The 6,591-nt window shown below is 36.1% G+C and overlaps 1 pseudogene; it reads left to right on the top strand.

Annotated features, from left to right (window-relative positions):
- Positions 1-1,149: 1,149 nt before the first annotated feature.
- Positions 1,150-6,271, top strand: LOC112655801 (nuclear receptor coactivator 7-like; annotated as a pseudogene).
- The last annotated feature ends 320 nt before the right edge of the window (positions 6,272-6,591 follow it).

Consider the following 6,591-nt stretch of genomic DNA (forward strand, 5'->3'; position numbering starts at 1 on the left):
TACTGCCACTCAAAGACAATTAACTGTTTATTTCTCAGTTCTTCACCAGTAAAGAAACATAGAAATGGTTTCCTTTTTTTTTTTTTTTTTCCTTTGGTACCTTTAATGAGGACAGCCTCTCAGCAGTTTGGCTGTTTTTTTTTTTTACCCTCTCAGATATTCTATCTCTAGGCCTTGCCTTTCTTTTTTTTTATAATAAATTTATTTTTTATTGGTGTTCATATTGCCAACATACAGAATAACACCCAGTGCTCATCCCGTCAAGTGCCCCCCTCAGTGCCTGTCACCCATTCACCCCCACCCCCCACCCTCCTCCCCTTCCACCACCCCTAGTTTGTTTCCCAGTTAGGAGTCTTCATGTTCTGTCTCCCTTTCTGATATTTCCCACACACTTCTTCTCCCTTCCCTTATATTCCCTTTCACTATTATTTATATTCCCCAAATGAATGAGAACATATAATGTTTGTCCTTCTCCGATTGACTTACTTCACTGGAAGGTATTATGCTGAGTGAAGTAAAAATGGTTTCCAAATATTTGACATCTACTAACTTTCTAAATGAAATCAATACATAAACTTGAATGTTCAAGGGGAAAAAAATTTAGTTCTTTGAAATTGCAAAAATATCCCTATCAAATCATTACAAATGTTTATTTTCAGTTTGCTAAGACATTTTCTTTTTTCTCTTTGTGGCTGGGATAGGAGGGGCGATTTGGAGCTAAGACAATGGGCACCATTCTATAGTATGTATGATCAAACCAATGGGACAGATCTGTGATTCACTTCAGTAATGAGGAAGGACAAGTCAACCTGATAAAAATAATAAAGTGGAAAAGAGAATATTTGAGATAATTTGGCTATAAATAACATTCTGTATCATTTAGAACATTTTGTAAAAATCAAAACTAGTTTTGAATTATGAAAGTTACTGTGGGTGTTTGAGGATGTGTACACAGCTTTACAGAAGGATATGAAGATTTTAAGTTTTGGAAAATAAGGCATCCACAAATACAAATGTTATTTTATTCTGTTACATTAAGAAATATGTATTTCTGAGGCATTGGACTCCACAATCCAAGGAGAAGCAATTATGCCAATTGAAGCTGAAGACTGAGCTTTATGCTTCTACCTTGAGGACAGGGATATGAAAATGGCGGCTGTGGCAGAGTAACGCTGGAATCGTTAAAATTGTTCCTCAAAAACTAAAATAGCAAAACCACACACCCATGATGACACCCACTGCAAGAAGTCAAGAAGCAAGAGCAAGATGCACAAACCCCTGGCATCTCAAGACTTGGATGGTATGAGCATCCCTTCAGAAGGAAAGAGAGGGGGCAAGGTGTTACATTGTGGACATGAGAATTAGAGAACCTCAGAATTGCCATCAGGCATTCCCTGGAACATGGGCAGGACAACTTGAGAAAAATCTACTGAAACTCTAAGTATTTTTTTCATATGGTAAATTGTAGATAATTAGCATGAGTCCATGATTTCAGACAATATGGCTGGAGCAATCTGATGTCTATGAAATCTGCAATATCCTTGTACAGCACTGCCCCATAATGAGGGGAGACTATTTGAAAAGAGAACCTAAATTTATCAGAAGAGGAATGACTGGGGCAAAAACAAGAGTTAGGCATGTTTAAAATGAACAAAGAAAACTGCTAGGAGATTTCAGATGGAAAGGGACCATAATTTAAAGGATTGATGGAAATTACAGGGAGTGCATTAGAGCTGTGAGTCTAGGAAAATTCTTGGAACCCCACTCCTCCTTCCTCAAATGCCACAAAATTAAATGTAGAGAAACAAAAAATAGCACAACACAAATTATCACAGCTGAATCCCATACTCTTATTATTATTTTTTTAAGGATACATTGAAATAGAATATTGACCCTGTGGAAAAATGGAAGCACTCCAAAAATGAGATGGCAAAGAATAGATGGAAACAAGCCACGTGTTTCCAAACATGCAAAAATAAATTAAAAAATGATAAAAGGTTTAAAACAATAGCATACATCTAAAATAGAAAAACTCCATCCAAAATGAGGTGATAGTACGTAGAAAAATATGTGAAATAAATGAATAACAATGTTCACCTAGGCATACAAAGTATTTCTTTAGACAGAACAATCAAAGGGAGAAAAGCTTTTATTTTTTATTTTTTTTTTAATTTTTATTTATTTATGATAGTCACACAGAGAGAGAGAGGCAGAAACATAGGCAGAGGGAGAAGCAGGCTCCATGCACCGGGAGCCCGACGTGGGATTCGATCCCGGGTCTCCAGGATCGCGCCCTGGGCCAAAGGCAGGCGCCAAACCGCTGCGCCACCCAGGGATCCCGAGAAAAGCTTTTAAAATAAAGAAGAAATAAAGAGCTAAAAGAGAACCAAGAAAAAGTGACTGGTATAGAATGTGTGTAAAGACTGTCCAATTGATCTATAACAAATGACTTCAAAAACCAAAGTAATGAAACAAAAGTTGAGAAATAATTAAAATTTCTTAAAAGCAGTATATACTGTCAGCAAAACCCCACTCAATTATAAGGACTGTACCTCACCAACATTCTACCCACATCTAAGATATTATTATAAAAGATGTACCATAAAATTTTTTTAAAAAAAGAATATTCATTGTTTAATTATTTTGGTTTTTTCAGATATTTTAGTTTGTTGTAGTTGACATGTAGGAACTTTTCCTCAAGAGGAATCCTGTGGAATCCTTCTTTTTTGCTTTCCAATATCTTTAACTCTTCCATGAAATTTGTTGCCAAATACTGGCCCTTCGTTTTCCATAATTCTGGCATGTTTAGTTTTAGATTTTTTTTTTCCAAAACAAACCTGACTCCTCCCAGCACACTCCAGCCTCTGGGGAACCATTCACTCACTAAGTGTAGCACTGAATTTCCCTCTATACTGGTCATACTGCAGGGAAGAAACAGTGTCCCAACCCTTGCGAGTCTCTTGACTATGGTTGACATGCTCTTATTTTTAACTCACTCTACAATTATTTGTGTCTTTCCAGACATTATGATTTCCTCTGATGTGTCTGAGATAGCCAGCTACTGGCAGCCAAAGATACTTCTACTTGGGACATTTTGCACAAAGAGAAAGAAGCCAGGTTCTGGTTTCAAAAACACTTGGGCTTAAACTTCATCTCTGGCTCATACTAAACATAGAACTTAAGTAAAGAACTTAATCTTTCTAAGCCTTATTTCCTCAGCTGTAAGAGGGCTTTAATGATATTTTACTCCATGGTTTATTGTGGGGATTAATGGGCCAGTATGTGAAAGTGCTTTGTAAACTCCAAGTGCCCTGCAGGTTTAAGGCTACAGGACCACTGAAAACATCAAATTCAGCGTGTCTGGTATGGAATTCCAACTAGCAGACACTCAGAAAGCATTTATGAGATGCCTGTGAGCCACTGAGCCAGGGCCGGCTGTTGCCTTTCCTCCTAACTATACCAGCATGGCTCAGAGTTTGTCCAGAGTGCTTCCTCTGCCTACCTTCTGCATTTGCAAAATTTCAGTGTCACTTGAACTCATTTTTTTTTTTTCCTAATCGTCTATAGCCAGTCAGTGTCCTTCTGGCTTTCTGCTGTTTTCTTTCTAAAGTTTCTGAATCTCTTTCATCATTTCCTTTCTTACACCTATATTTATTTAAGGAAACAAAAAATATATGACTTGAGCATTGTACAAGTATTTGTGAAAATTGACCCATTGTGTTTAAAATTAAAGGAACATAGTTTAAGTACGCATTTCCACCAAAAAGGTGCTAGCAACTGTAGAGTGACTTCAACAAATTGATGGGAAGTAGGCAGTACAACAAGTGTACAGTGCTTTTAGTGTCAAAAGTCTATGACACAATGAGACAGTTAGGAAATTTATACATAGAATTATTGATATATACATGTATTCACATATATAAATTTATATATTTTATAAATATTAATTTATATAAATATTATTTATTTGTATATGTAAATATATATAGTGCCTATATATTTGTATAAATATTAGATATATATAAATTATATATAGATATATAATTAGTATATATTATATATAAATATATATGTTTATATATTTGTATATGCTAGATATATAAATAAATAAGATAAATATAATAAGTAATAAATTTACTATATTTATATATACTAAGTACATGTGAATATATCTAATTTGTATATATTTACATTTTATATATTCACATGCCCAGAGCTTTTATCTATCTATATATATATTTATATATTTATATATTTATATATTTTGGAAAAGAGTACCCAAAGAACTTTCCAAAGATGGAGTCCTGCTAGAATGGTTCCCAGGGCATCTTCATTCTCTGTATATCAGAGTCTGGAGTTAATAGGAGCGACAGAATTAGAATAATAATAAAAATAATAAAAAAAACAGTAGCAGCAGGATTAGTCTACAGTTGTTTTTGTTGTTGTTGTTGTTTTTAAGACAACAAAGATGTCTGAGTTCCTTCTGACTGAAATGTGGAAGTTAGCCTGGCTCAAGCCACCTTGAAAAGGTCATAGTGTAGGGAAAGATAAATTAACAAGACTGTCCCCTGGGAGAAATAGAGAAAATGGTCAAGAACTATACACAGATAAGTATCAGGCCTAAATAATTTCACAGCATGTTCTATCAATTATTTAAGAAATACAGTAAAATAGAATTCACTTACTATAGCAAATGAAAATCTAGGAATAAACATAACATGACATGTGCAATATTTACATAAAGAAACTTTAAAATATACTTTTCCTGTCAGGGAGCATGAGAACAGAGAGAAAATTTTAAAAAAGAGATTTCAGTTTTTATTATTTATTATTAATTAATTAATTAATTAATTAATTAAGATTTTATTTACTTATTCATAAGAGACACAGAGAGAAAGAGAGAGGAAAAGACACAGGCAGAGGAAGAAGAAGCAAGTTCCATGCAGAGAGCCCGACATGGGACTCGATCCTTGGTCTCTAGGATCACACCGTGGGCTGAAGGTGGCAATAAACCGCTAAGCCACCCAGGCTGCCTGGGGTTTCAGTTTTTAAAAATGAGATTATGATTATGTTGATATCAAAAATAGCTCAAAATCGTACTGAATGGGTTAATATCATTTTCTGAAGCCATCTCTTCCCATTCTCCAGGTGATGGCAAGGCATTTTAGATCATTGCAGAGGGCAATGGAAATAATCTCTTCCATGGTTCAGTGAGTTCAAATCGCTTCACAGGGAAAAACAGCAGCAGAATGGAGAGAGAAACATTACTTCAGATCCCAAAACAACAAGACCTTTGGAAAAGTCAACAAAATACACACATACGAAACCCTCAGCTCTGTCAGGAAAGTGAAAGACACTGGAGTCCTCTCCAGAGGCAACCAATGGAACTATCACAGTGACTATAGTCCTTCTGACCTTAGCAAGAAACCTTCTGAAACTCATGCTCCATTTGAATCTAAAGCCAAAGAAAATTTCCTTTCAGGGGAAGATGTTGACTTCCTTGACTTGGAAAATCTTTTTTCTCAAACCAATGTGGAATGGACAAAAGAGACACCTCAGAAGAGTGCTTTTCTCTCAACCCAGAAGAGTTAAGGAAAGCTAAGTCATGGACAATAGTTATGCTAAAGAAACACATTTGCAATCATCCCTGAAATTTTCAGAGATAGTGCTGAACTGAACGGAGCCTTAGAAACTTGTGAGAAGCAAGACATGGGCAAGCAGTCTAGTTCCCCAGGAAGCCACATAGAAAACATATGGAAGGTATGTGAAGATCTAGATAAGGTTAAACTCATTGAGTATTACCTTAATAAGAACAAAGAAGGGTCACCGTTATCTTAAAAGTTAAATGCTGGCAAAAATATTGAGCAGTGGGAATACATGTCACCCTTTCTCTTCCTCAGGTAGACAATCCCTCCACTGAAGGCAGTAAAGAGCCAGATAAACCTGAGTGAGAGAGTGCCCTCCCACTGCAACAGGCCTTTTCTACAGAAGCAAATAGGAATAAAGCTTTTCAAGACAGCTCTTCAGAATCTTCTCTGGACAAAAATACAAAGGCGCACAAATGGATAGTAAGTCTGAAATTCAATGACGTCTACTAAAGAGAATTCAAGTATCCATCGAAAATATCTTTCTTCAAAAGGAGAAAAAAAGCAAGATTCCACCCATGTCCCTGTGCAGTACAGCAAGAATACCAAGGAGAAAATTCTTTGCCACTCACACTGCAGCCATAGTCCAGCAGTATGGCCAATGAAGAAAGCAGCCAGAGTACTAGTTGGCTGTTCCTCTGGAGATCTCATGTCAGCAGCTATCTGATATATAAGAAGATATCCTGTGCCATACCCCTGGAAAAGGTGCGTAGTCTTGGCCTGTCCTGCTCTTGTCAGTGGCATAACGAGCCACAGAATCAAGCAGTGATGAATGAGAATTCCTAAACATAGTGTGCCCTGGACTGAGATTCTTTATCCATTTGAAACATAATTTCTTAACTTGAAAAATGGGTCAGTGTGAGTGTTAAGTGACTGTATTATGCATGAACAAACACTTAATGAATGCATATATCCTGGCATGTACTGGGCTAGTTCTATATAAATA

This window comes from Canis lupus, chromosome 22 (assembly GCF_003254725.2).
Source record: "Canis lupus dingo isolate Sandy chromosome 22, ASM325472v2, whole genome shotgun sequence".
NCBI classification, from domain to species: Eukaryota; Metazoa; Chordata; class Mammalia; order Carnivora; family Canidae; genus Canis; species Canis lupus.